This window comes from Bactrocera neohumeralis, chromosome 6 (assembly GCF_024586455.1).
Source record: "Bactrocera neohumeralis isolate Rockhampton chromosome 6, APGP_CSIRO_Bneo_wtdbg2-racon-allhic-juicebox.fasta_v2, whole genome shotgun sequence".
Taxonomy (NCBI): domain Eukaryota; kingdom Metazoa; phylum Arthropoda; class Insecta; order Diptera; family Tephritidae; genus Bactrocera; species Bactrocera neohumeralis.
The window spans coordinates 5,759,882-5,771,656 of NC_065923.1; the positions used below are offsets into that span (position 1 = coordinate 5,759,882).

The 11,775-nt window shown below is 36.3% G+C and overlaps 1 protein-coding gene across 1 annotated transcript in view; it reads right to left on the minus strand.

The window, feature by feature from the left end:
- LOC126763051 (dual specificity protein kinase splA) overlaps window positions 1-10,860 on the minus strand; it is a 100,050-nt gene extending 89,190 nt beyond the window's left edge. The window contains exon 1 of the mRNA XM_050480229.1: window positions 9,928-10,860. The gene's annotated coding sequence lies outside the window, so the exon portion shown is untranslated. The remainder of the gene's footprint in view (window positions 1-9,927) is intronic.
- Window positions 10,861-11,775: the final 915 nt, after the last annotated feature.

An 11,775-nucleotide genomic window follows, 5' to 3' on the forward strand; every position in this document is an offset into this window, starting at 1 on the left:
CGTCCATGCTATAGAGGAGACGTAAAATGCCTTGGCACTCCCACGAAGTAATACCTTATCTGGTGGTTCCGTGGGAGAGTCTCGAGTTGGGAGTAGGTTAGGTTTAGCGAATTAAACCTGATATAAAACAAGAAAAAACGTTAACTTCGCTATAGTAATCCGATCAGAACAATTTTTTCGGAGATTACATTGTGGCTTTAGAAAATAATCTGTACCAAATTTCGTGAATATATCTTGTCAAATACAAAAGTTTTCCATACAAGAACTTTTTTCCGATCGCTCAGTTTTTATGGCAGCTATATGCTATGGTGGTTCGATATCGGCAGTTTCGACAAATGAGCAACTTCTTGAAGAGAAAATGACGTTTGCAAAATTTCAAAACGATATCTTAAAAACTGAAGGACTTCACAAACAGACAGACAGACGGACGGACAGACAGACAGACGGACATGGCTAAATCCACTCAGCTCAACATACTGATAATTTATATATATACTTTATAGGGTCTCCGACGCTTCCTTTTGGGTTTCGTGACAAACTTAATATACCCTGTTCAGGGTATAAAAATATGGATCCAATTTGAACAATTTCTTCGTTGATTGCTATGACTCCTGTCAAATTTCGTGGAGGTATATACTATGGTGGTTCGATATCGGCAGTTCCGACAAATGAACAGCTTCTTGGTGCGAAAAAAACGTGGGCAAATTTCAGATCAATATCTCTAAAACTGAAGGACTAGTTCGTGTTTATACAGGCAGACAGGCATGGCTCATGGGACACACACTTTTGTTAAACAAAAAACTGCAAGAAATTAGTTATTTTACATGGGTTATTCTACACAAAACACTTAATTTTAAATAATGTAAAATCGAAAGTTATTTGAGAATATATTCTAAATAAAAGGAAATTCTTATTACGTTTATGCAAAGGTCTGAGTTCAAGAGCACATCATTTGATCTTTAAATAGTTAAAAATAATGCTAACCGTTTTCCATACAAACGCATCCATGGCATTAGTGAGTTTGAAAACTTGAACAAATTAAGATTTTCAATATACTCTGTCAGGTCATGATTAAAGCTATACATTTTTTAATAGGTGCCTTGAAAAATTGAGATATTGCTGTTCTCAATCGCTTACTATATTTTTGTAAATATTTAGTGAAGGTGGATTTGATAGTAAAATTTTAAAGATTGTTAATTTGATTTTAGCTCTAGAATATGCACACATCGCCCGTCGCTCTTGCTATTATATATTTTTAAAAAATATAAAACATTGTTGCTACTTATTTTCTAATAAAAATCGACTGAGACTCATAAATATATAAATTTTAAATGAATATGCTGTAAAGCAGAATTATTTGATTGACGAAATTACTCAAACAGAAACTTAAGCTCACAGAAAACAGAATCAGAATATATTTGTATGTGTGCGTGTTTTTATCTTCTCGTTGTACACAAGTACTTTACGACTTAAGTGCAGAATAATTTTTCTCTTTGTTATGTGAGAATTTTATTTTACAACCAAATAACTTTCGTCTAACTCCAACCGCTACATCAACAATGCACGCAAAAAATTCTAACATTTTTTAAGGGTTTTTATTTTGATATAATCTTGATTTTTGCTTTGTCACTTTAATTTTGTTTTGCAGCCAAAAACAACAAACCGTTTTAGATGAAATATTCGAAAATTTGTTTGTTTACTCGCTTGTTCATTGGCAGCTCATTAAAATTCTTTGCATATTTTTAGGCGCGCGCACACGCAGGCCATCACGCCTCACTGCAAGCTTGCAGCAGAACCAACAGTTTGTAATGCCGCGGCAGCACAACAACACCAACTACAAATAAAAGCACGGCCAATATGTTCATGCGTATGGTTCTGTGTGTAGAAACACCAACGCGCTGTGCAGTGCGAAATGTAATTTCTATGCTGCCGCTGCCTTTTCTCCCGTCTGCCCCTCCACCAGCTGCCCGGTGTGCTCTTTGTAACATTGTTTTTGCCCTTGTTTTTAACACGTCTCGGCAGCTAAGTTAATTTGCGCCTCAACCGCCAAACGGTGTGCTTGTGTGTTTGTGTGTATATGCCCACTTGATGGTTTTTGTGTGTGTGTGCTCGCATTTGGGCTGCTGCTAACACACTTTAAAGCAAACAACTAAATTTGTACACACTTCAGTGACTACTGACATTTTCGTGCCGCTGTGAAAATGGACTCGGAGGCTTAGCGATTTTTATACCCAACGCCCGATTGCAGTGGATGTGGAAAGATTTCGATTACTGAATTCAATCAACACGACAATCTTGCAAAGTCTGATGTATTTTAGCACCAGATTTGGTTAAAGATACTCGCGGACACATTTGCATATATGTATCTAGGAATGAAATAAGGCCATATCTCAGTATTCATAAAAGTGATTAAAAACAACTTTTTCAAAAAAAGCCAATACTTTTGTTATATTTATATTATTCGAGAGCTATGAGTGCCTTATGCTGTGGGCAAATAAAGACATTTTTATGCTTTTTAAATTATTGCAAGTGAATTCATGTTATATCAGTGACTCATATTCTCTATTCATTTTGAGGCATCAACTAAAGACTAATGAGTCTAGGAACATTGAAGTTTCATTGCCAACTCACAAATAATTTCTATTCGAACTGTAAGTTGACATTTCGAGTGAGATAAAGGTGTTTTGTATATAAGAAGAGTTGCTTAATATTAATATTTATCAGACAATCTTTTGACAACCAAATTTCCATTATCACCAATGCTCAGAAAGGATCTTAATAACGGTATTTAATATAATTCATCTTCAAAAGCGGAGTACTTGTTAAATAAAAACCGCAGGGTATATATTTAAAAGCAGAAATAACCGAGAAACCGAAGGAAGTGAGCTTTTTGAGAACCGAATTTGATTGGAAATATAAAACAAAAATATTTTTCTTACAAGCTCCCGCATAGAAACCTTTTTACCGATCTGAAGTTCATCGAAAAGGTCGAATGGTTCAAATAAGGAAAATTACTATACTGTAGTTATAGACACAGTTTTTTCAAGGCTCAATTGCCTAGATTTACATAATGTAAGAATTTAGATAGGTCAACAGTATTAACCCTTTTCTTTGCCCTCAAAACACCACTTCCGGAATATGTTTTAAACAAGCAGAGGGCTTTTGTTGGATCCCAGAAACTTCAGTGAACTTTTATGACTCCAAAGTGATCTTACTCTTCATGATCTTCGTATTAAAGCTACACTACAATCCTTTCAACTCTAAATGCAAGTTGTAAAAGTACCCTAATACTATGTTCATGCCAAAAGTTTTAAGTGATTAGATTACATTTAATCTCTTCACTAATCTAGCCCGTTCTCACTGCCGTTGGACAGATGATAAAACAGATGTTTTTGCTATTCAAGAATTCACATCGCATAAGAGTATTTATATAAAATTTTATATAGTAGGTATTTTGTTATAAAAGCCATCTTCTTTTAAATGACTTCCATATAATGGAAATAGTGGACCCATTTTTTTATTTGGGAAGTCGATTTTCAGATGAATGCAGATTCATTGCGTTTAATTCATTTGTTTGTTTACATTTTTTTCTCTTTGTATTGTCTAAATCAGCTGTGATAATGTAATAGATTTCCAATGCTGACAAGTAGATGGTGCTAAATCAGAGTCGCACAGAAAGTTTTCACGTAGATTAGATTCAAATCATCTCGGAGACGAGATTAAGAACTGTCATTTTGGTATGGCGAAATCTTGTTTAGCTTATAAGATTAGTGGGATAAGCTAATCAACAGCCAAAATCTTGGTATTAAGTGTCGGTCTGAACATGGTATAACTTTGAAACATCCTGCCACCAATTTCAACTTTTGTGTTCAACTTGTCTTGGGTGAAAATATTGCTTGTTTCTTTTAGATAGAAGATTAGACTTCATTAGTAGTCTCTTTTCCCTTTTTTGCTTTGCTGCTGACTTTTTTCTTTTCTAGGGATTACATGTTTAGGGCCGACTTTTTATTATCATTTAATTTTGGCATTTCTTCATTTCTCTTTGGCGCTCAATCGCATACACCGCCATTCAGGCATTCAGTCATTGCACTCGATTTGTACAATCAATCATTCGAATTTGCCGCAAACATGTGTTGTGCCTACATATTTGAGTGTATGCCGACACACACACACAAACACACCCATAAAATGTGCACGCACACACACGCTAGCAAAGAAGCATGGCCGCGCATTGTTAGCATTCATGTCATTGCTGAAAAGCTTGTAGCCGCTTTTTCCAAAATAGCTTCGATATTGATAGATCTATTGTTGTTGTTATTGATATTGTTGCTGTTACTGTTGCTGCTGCTGGGTGCGATGTGCTTGGCACAAATTGTACGGAATTTCGCCATGGCTTTATTTGCTGTATATCAAGCGCAGCGCTGTGCGCTTGTCTGCCAAATATAGCTTTTTAGTATGCTTGCCCTGCCATTAGTTGAATTTCAAACAAAAAGTTTGAGAAAAAAGTTTGCCAGCCTTCGGCGTTTTGACCATTTTCCCTCAGTTCTGTTGGGTCCTAACTCGATTTTGCGTTTCATTTTCCGCTCACCGAGGCGTACACCAAGTTCACATATATTTTACATCATCGATTCCAATATACTTACTACTCTTGTTGTTGTGCTTCTACTTACAACTACAGTTATTTGGAAAGATAAAAAAATTATATGGTTTACATTTTGGGAGCACATTTCCGAGTGTGTACGTCCATGGCCCCAACGCTCATTTCATCGCATCGGCATGTTCCAACAAATAAATGTGTGTTTAAGCATAAATTTGGGTCATTCTGCTAGCACAGAAACGACTGTCATGGGAACGATTTTAAATTGATCTCGTAGACTGCACTGCCAGTCTACTTTTAGGCGCGCCAACTTGGCTAGTCAAACTTTTGACTCAACTAGCGGCACTTCAAATCGAGTATATAAATTTAAATGTCGCTTTTACCATATATTATTCGATTTTCATTTTTATTTCAAAATGTGCCACTCCAGTGTGCACATACATGTGCACGGGTGCGTCTGTGTGCGTAATTTTATTACATTTTATTTCTCTTACTTCGCCAAAAAGTTGCCTCGCATTCACATAGTCTCATATCGCACACACTCACCCACACACACACAGTGCCATGTATAGCACACACGCAACCGCCCGCACCTCGCACATAACCCTTTAGCACCGCAAGCGCCGAGTGGCCTACTCATTCGTAGGAGTGTTCTTGCAACGCTGTCTTGATTTCAGCAACTTCTTCAGCAGCATCTGCCGCCCTCTTCACTTGCAGTCACAACTCAATTCAGTACACTTCACGACGCGTAGCTTTCACATTTTTTGGCACTCAAGTCAACCTGCTAGATAGCTAGATGGCTACATGGCTCGGAATGCGCCTAGAAGCGCGCTACATTACATTTGGCACTTTGTTCATTTTTATTCACTCCTTTCATGTTTGCTCGTTGTTTCTTCTACATTTTGCCATTGTTTTTTGTTTTGTTTTTTTTTTGTGTCTGTTCTTGTATTTGTTATTGTTGTGCTTGAAAATTGTATCTTGTATTTTATAGGGCTTGTTGTTGCGGCAGTAGCAGCACTTAACACACATTTTCGCACTCAACATTCAACAACATTACGGCGGCTCAGCAGTCAGGCAGTCAGCCAGTCGCTCTGTAGGGCAACCAGTCGGTCTACGAGGCAGTCAGTCCGTGCGTCACTGCGTCAGCTTTGTGTCTGTTGGCCCGTCTGTGGGGCGCTGCTCGCCTCATTGGTGGGTGCGTCCTCTCGTCGCTTGGTTGCCAGCTTCGATTGCCAGTGTGGCATGAAATTTAAAATGTTTCACGCACTTCATGGCCACACAGTTTTTAATATTCGTTTGTTCTCTGCAACTTTACACCACTGCAACGCTTTTTACACTTTCTCGATTTCGGTTTTTGGTCAGTTTTGGTTGGTTTCGGTTTTGCAAGTATTTAATTTCGACTCCAGTAGTTTACCGGTTTGCACATATTTTTGCATTTTAAATTTTCGCTTTTTGTTTTTGCGTTTTTTTACGACACGTTGTGGGATTACGCTTCACACTGCGTTGGCTGCGAGCGCACTGGGTCAGTGCGTGTGGGACTTGTGCGCTGTGTGCGTGCGTGTGTGTGTGGATTAAGCCGCGCGTGTCACATTGCACAAAGCCAAAATATGAATATTCAGGCGAATGTACTTTGGCTTTGGTTCGTTAAAGTGGCATTTTATTTCAAAAACATAATGCCATGCATTTTTTACGTGAGTTAAGCGTTGAATTTCATATGCGGAATTATATTGGAAGAATGATTTGGAAATAGTTTGCCCTTTTAATGTTGTATTTTGGAAAATCTCATTTTCTCGAGTATAATGTTGAATTTCCAGTTTTATTTTTTCTTTAAATATTTCAAACACGTTTTTAATTTTCAACAGAATTCAATAAAAAAAAGGCTGACTCTAGGTCCTACAGGGTTATACTATAATCAAAATTATATTTTTTTCTGCAAATTGTCACCCTTAACTTAAATGGACTTAAGCTACTTAGATACTGCACCAATAACTTTAAGCCAAAGATCTGCAACGTAAAAAGTTCTAATTCAAATTATTTCTTGCAGTACCAGTTTTAAAGTTTAACTATCAGTCAAATTTTTTATTCCAAAAACACGCTATTATTTGTAAACAAATCATCCAACTGAAAGCGAATCGATTGTCCGATGTGCTCTGGCGCTCCAGCGCTGGACTAACGGACCTCCACTGAACTTGCCAGGCGCAGGTCAACAAACAAAACTTGTGTGACTGCCAGATCCTGCTCAAGCCCAAAGTGAACTATAAGAGGTCCTTTGAAATACTTGCACTTAGCAAAGTCAATCTCGCAGCTATTATAGGGGTTCTGACACTATCCTATAGGTTTGCACGCGGTACGGCTAAATGTTTTGTCGAAAGGTCTTTGTCAAATTTGTATGGATGAAGGTGAGATGGAATGATCTTGTCACATTCTTTTGTTTTACCCGGCTATTTACAGACTGAGGTTAAAAACTATCGGTAGACACAGTTTTGAAGAACCTAGCGATATGGCTGGGATTGGTATTGTAACGGATTTCTCGATATTTCGTCTACCCTGTAGCTCACTCTTGAGTTCAATCACTGGATTGTTAAATAAAACACCAATTTAATGGCTACATTCTTATCTCTATTTCTAACTGCTTCCCTAAAGGCGCTGAAGGCCATCCCAAAAAGTATTTATGAAAATTGTTTTGAGGACTGGAAAAATCGTTTGACACAAATGTATTACATCTGGTGGGGATTACTTTGAAGGCGATACAATAAATATTCAAGAAAAACTAAGCATTTCGCGCTTTATTTACAATTTCCGGGTGTTTTTTTGTCACAATATATGTCTCATTTGTTCTTAACACGGCAGCCTCTAACTATGAACTATCTCTGTTACTCAATTGGGCAGTCCTTATATTGTATAATAAAAAAAACATCGCCACTCGAACATTCTCGTAACAACGAATTTCGCTGTCTAGTTGATTCTGGCAATTTATCGTCGATCCGATGTTGTTCTATCATCTGTGTTCGTCACAGTCTTAATTTACTTAACAAAGTTGTGGTTAACTCACAACAGCTTCGTCAAACTATGAGTTGAGGCGCTTTAAGAAGTTTTTGGGTAATACAAAGGATAAATATTTATTCAAGTGAGTTTCACTTATTTTGTCTCAACTCTATCGACCTATCCTAACCTGTACACCAACTTCTAGTATACAGGTCGACAAGTGACAACGGTAGAATATGTTAAGTGGCTGGTTTGAGTTAGAAAGCGGTTGAAATAATAAATTTAATAAAATCAGATTTATTTAGTTCACAGTGCAAAATTATTTATACGATGTACGATAATCCTATTTAGTTGTATTACGATAAAATTTCATGAAATATACTTATAGAACCAAATAAGGAGTTTTTAGCCTAAGGCGGTTACATATTCCCACAATTATCATCCCAAGTCAGACCAAATTTGGACAGTGTGCGGTAGTCATTTTGAATCATCAAAGGATGCTGATTGTCCGATTTAGTATACGAATCATGAGTTATAGTCTGAAACCAAAAATAAATTTGGTTCTTCGGCGATTTTCTTCTTATGAAATCAAAGAGATATTTAAGCTCCTTTAAAATACAGTAAGCCAAATCTGCTGGCTAAATAATGAAATTTCTTTTGACATATATTTTACTTAAATTCATACAATTTATCGTCCATACGCCGCTGAGTCGATAAATACATAAATGATGTTGAGAGCATTTACTGCCTGTTTAATGGATGGCCGACTTGAATGAAAACGACAAAACGACAACACTTAACAACGAATGTCATTGTAGCTGTAATTTGATTGGAAACAAATACTTTCTATTTATTAAGTACATATGACAATATACATACATGTTTCGTAAACTGTATATATGTATGTACATATGTTTTTTTAAGACATGCAGTTTTCAAAAAGAAATCAAACGCATGCAATTTGAAGTTATGGTCAAGAATTTTGCCTTAATATAAAGATAAAGGTTTGCAATTATGTTTTGAAAATATTTCGGAAAAGTGACTGGCTCGGTTAGCTTGAATAAATTCCAGCTGAGGGACACAGTTTTCGCCCACTTTTTGTAGCAATTGGAACCGCATGTCAGCGAGCCGAATTATCTCTTCCATGGCGTCAAAAGTCTTGGGCTTATCTGCGTAGACAAGCGCCTTCACATAACCCCACAAATAGTTCAGCGGTGTTAATTTTCACAATATTTTTTTCTCGATCCCCAAATGTTACTTCGGAGTAAGTTTGTTCATTATGAAATGTCAAAACAAATTGAGCATAAATCAAGCAGTCAGAAAGACTAACTCCGAAAACTTATTTTTTTGTTACTTTATTGAAAATCACGTGTCTAAAACAGCACACGCTATTATTTATGTGTCCACACAAAATATAAAACTTTCAACATAGACTATACCCTCCTTTTTAAGGTCTTTTTTGTACCATGATTTTTGTAATTTCAAGTTATTTTGGAAACAGAGCGAGAGTTGACCTAAAATCATCACGAAAAAATATTATTTCTGTTTATGGTATCAGGAATCGGAATTTTTGACATTTGAATAAAATTATAATTCCTAAAGAGCTTAAAGACGAATAAGTTGTGCTAATATAAAAATTTTGAAAGGAAAACAAACTTCTCATTCACGCTACAATCACGAAGGCTAAAGGAAATAAATAAACCATAACAAACTGTTATAAAAAGGCATGTCCAACATTATTATTTTTTCTTTTTTTTTTGTAAAATATATTCACAAAATAATTTGCAAACATGATTTCTAACCCTCAAATTGTGTTTTTTTGTTTTCAATACAAAAACAAGACTCACGCAGACCTAAAGAATACTATTGATACAGTTGTGCTACTGGCAAAGAACTTGGAAGTGTTCAGTACGTATATTTCTAGCTCACAGAAAACAAGTGTATTTGAGGAATGCTCACAGAATATAAACATTTATGAGGAAGGCTCAGCACCTGTGTCACCACGAAATGAGTGGGTGCGATCAGTAGTAGTTTCTTACAAACGAGACCTTCCTAAAATGGCAACTTACCATCAATAAAATATCAAAATTTATGGTAAAATATCTTTTCTAAATTTTATCACAGTGTTAGTTTTGTATTAATATACTAAGGATCAAATAAAACTATTTACGTTGCTGTAAATAAAATGGAATCCTAAAAGTATGCATTACTTATTCATTTTGCTGCATTTCAATTACTTGTAGAGTAAACAAAAATATTGCAGTAAATTTGAAATAATGTTGATTTAAAAATATATTTTTTTATTATTGCAATTTTAAGGTCATATGTAGTAGTGGTTCCTTTACCTTTAACCGAAAACTCTTTAATGTTTGTTTTTTATTTTGCATTGAGCGCTCGATTCACTGGTCGCACCGATATTTAATTTGCTGGCATTCACAAAACATTTTTATATTTTTTAATATTATTGCGTATTTTATTTTATTTATTGTAAAATATTTTTGTATTCTTTTCATGATTTCATATGTGCACAGTACTTCAAAAGTATGTTCTCCAAGCATATCAAATATTTAAAAAAGAAAGATCTTTTGTGCATTTCAGAAATTTTTACTGCACATTTATTTCATACTCGCGCGAATTCAGTTAAACACTCATATTTCTCCAATGCACATTTTTGTATTTCCACCGCCATTTTCATTATTATTATTTATGAATTAATTCTGTTGAATATTCGGCTCACTGCTGTCGATTACCAGCTTTTGAAATAAATCCACATTCGCAATCGCATTTCAAATGCATAATGCCACTCATTTGACTTCTATCCCTTCTCAACTTCTCAGCGCTTCGCTCAAACAAATTGCAATTATTACAACTTTTGTTCTGTTTGACACTTTGGACTTTCCGCCTCAGGCACTGCTTTGCCCTCAAAGGCGGCATTGATGCCATCGGATAAATCACTCATTGCACTCATTGCTCCATTCTGCGCCGCCTGATTATGATTATAATCCAACGTTCGGCATTCAACAGCAAATTCGCATGAATTGTTAATCCGTTATGTTCACACGAGCGTCGCGCTGCTGTTTCACACAATTACACGGTTATGTACATTCACCGTACGGTTGCGGTATACGCGTCAACACGCCGTTAGTTGTCCTTTATGACTATTTCAAAAATATCTTGGCGCTGATTTTGCCTTTTCAAAAATCCTTTCGCGTTCGTTGTGCTTTGGCACTGGTCCACACATCGTCCCGTATTGTTGGCTCGCCTCGTGCGTTCGTCGTCCTTTCGTCTTATCGGTTTGGTTGGTGGTTCGTTCGTTCGCCAGCGTGTTGATTGTCGATTGTAGGTTAGTTGCTGGCACGACGTGCTCTGCACAAAGCTTTCAATCACATGTTCTTTTGCAGATATGCTCTTTGGGTTTGCCTCAGTCTCAGCTGTGGTGTGTGTGGGCGTTACTTTGCGGGTTGCATGAATTCACCATACTATCAGAACATATCCAACACCAGTACCCCATAGCTAGTTGCTGCGGTTCTCCGTGAAAAAGTGCCCCTTTCACAAGTGGTGGTGAAAAGTTTTAGCTTCACTTGAAACACCACACCTTTGAAGGGCACTGAATTTGACTACGAAGGGGAAGGCGTGGTGGATTCATATTCAACACATCTCTGCTTTGTTTTTACCATAACAACCCTTTGTAGGTTTCGTTAAATATTTACTCCTGTTGTACGAAGCGGGGGAAGACTTCAACTACTAGACATTTCATATTTGGTATAAAGGGAGAAACAACATACATATAAAAGTGAAAATATATCATGCAATAATTTACTTGAATTGAAATGCTGTTTTTGGAGTCGTTGAGGAAATGTTTCCAAAACGGTAAGACCGACCAATTTCAAATTTTCACACAATCTATGGTATATTGATAAGGTAGATGGAAAGAATAAGACTTTTGTTAATAATTTAGTTTTCTAAGCCACTCTGAACTGGAAATTTTTCCAAAAAAAATCACTTTTTTGTCAAAAATGAATATTTTGACTGGTGCTTCGACCATAACCTGTATTCATCTATAGTAAGAATAAATTATTTTGGATTAAAGAAAATTTAAAGCAGAAAAATCTAATCGTTCGGCAGACACTTGTTTTCGTAGGTGATTCGGAAAACGCCGAAAGAAGCTGTGCGGGATCAAGGAAATCAGAAAT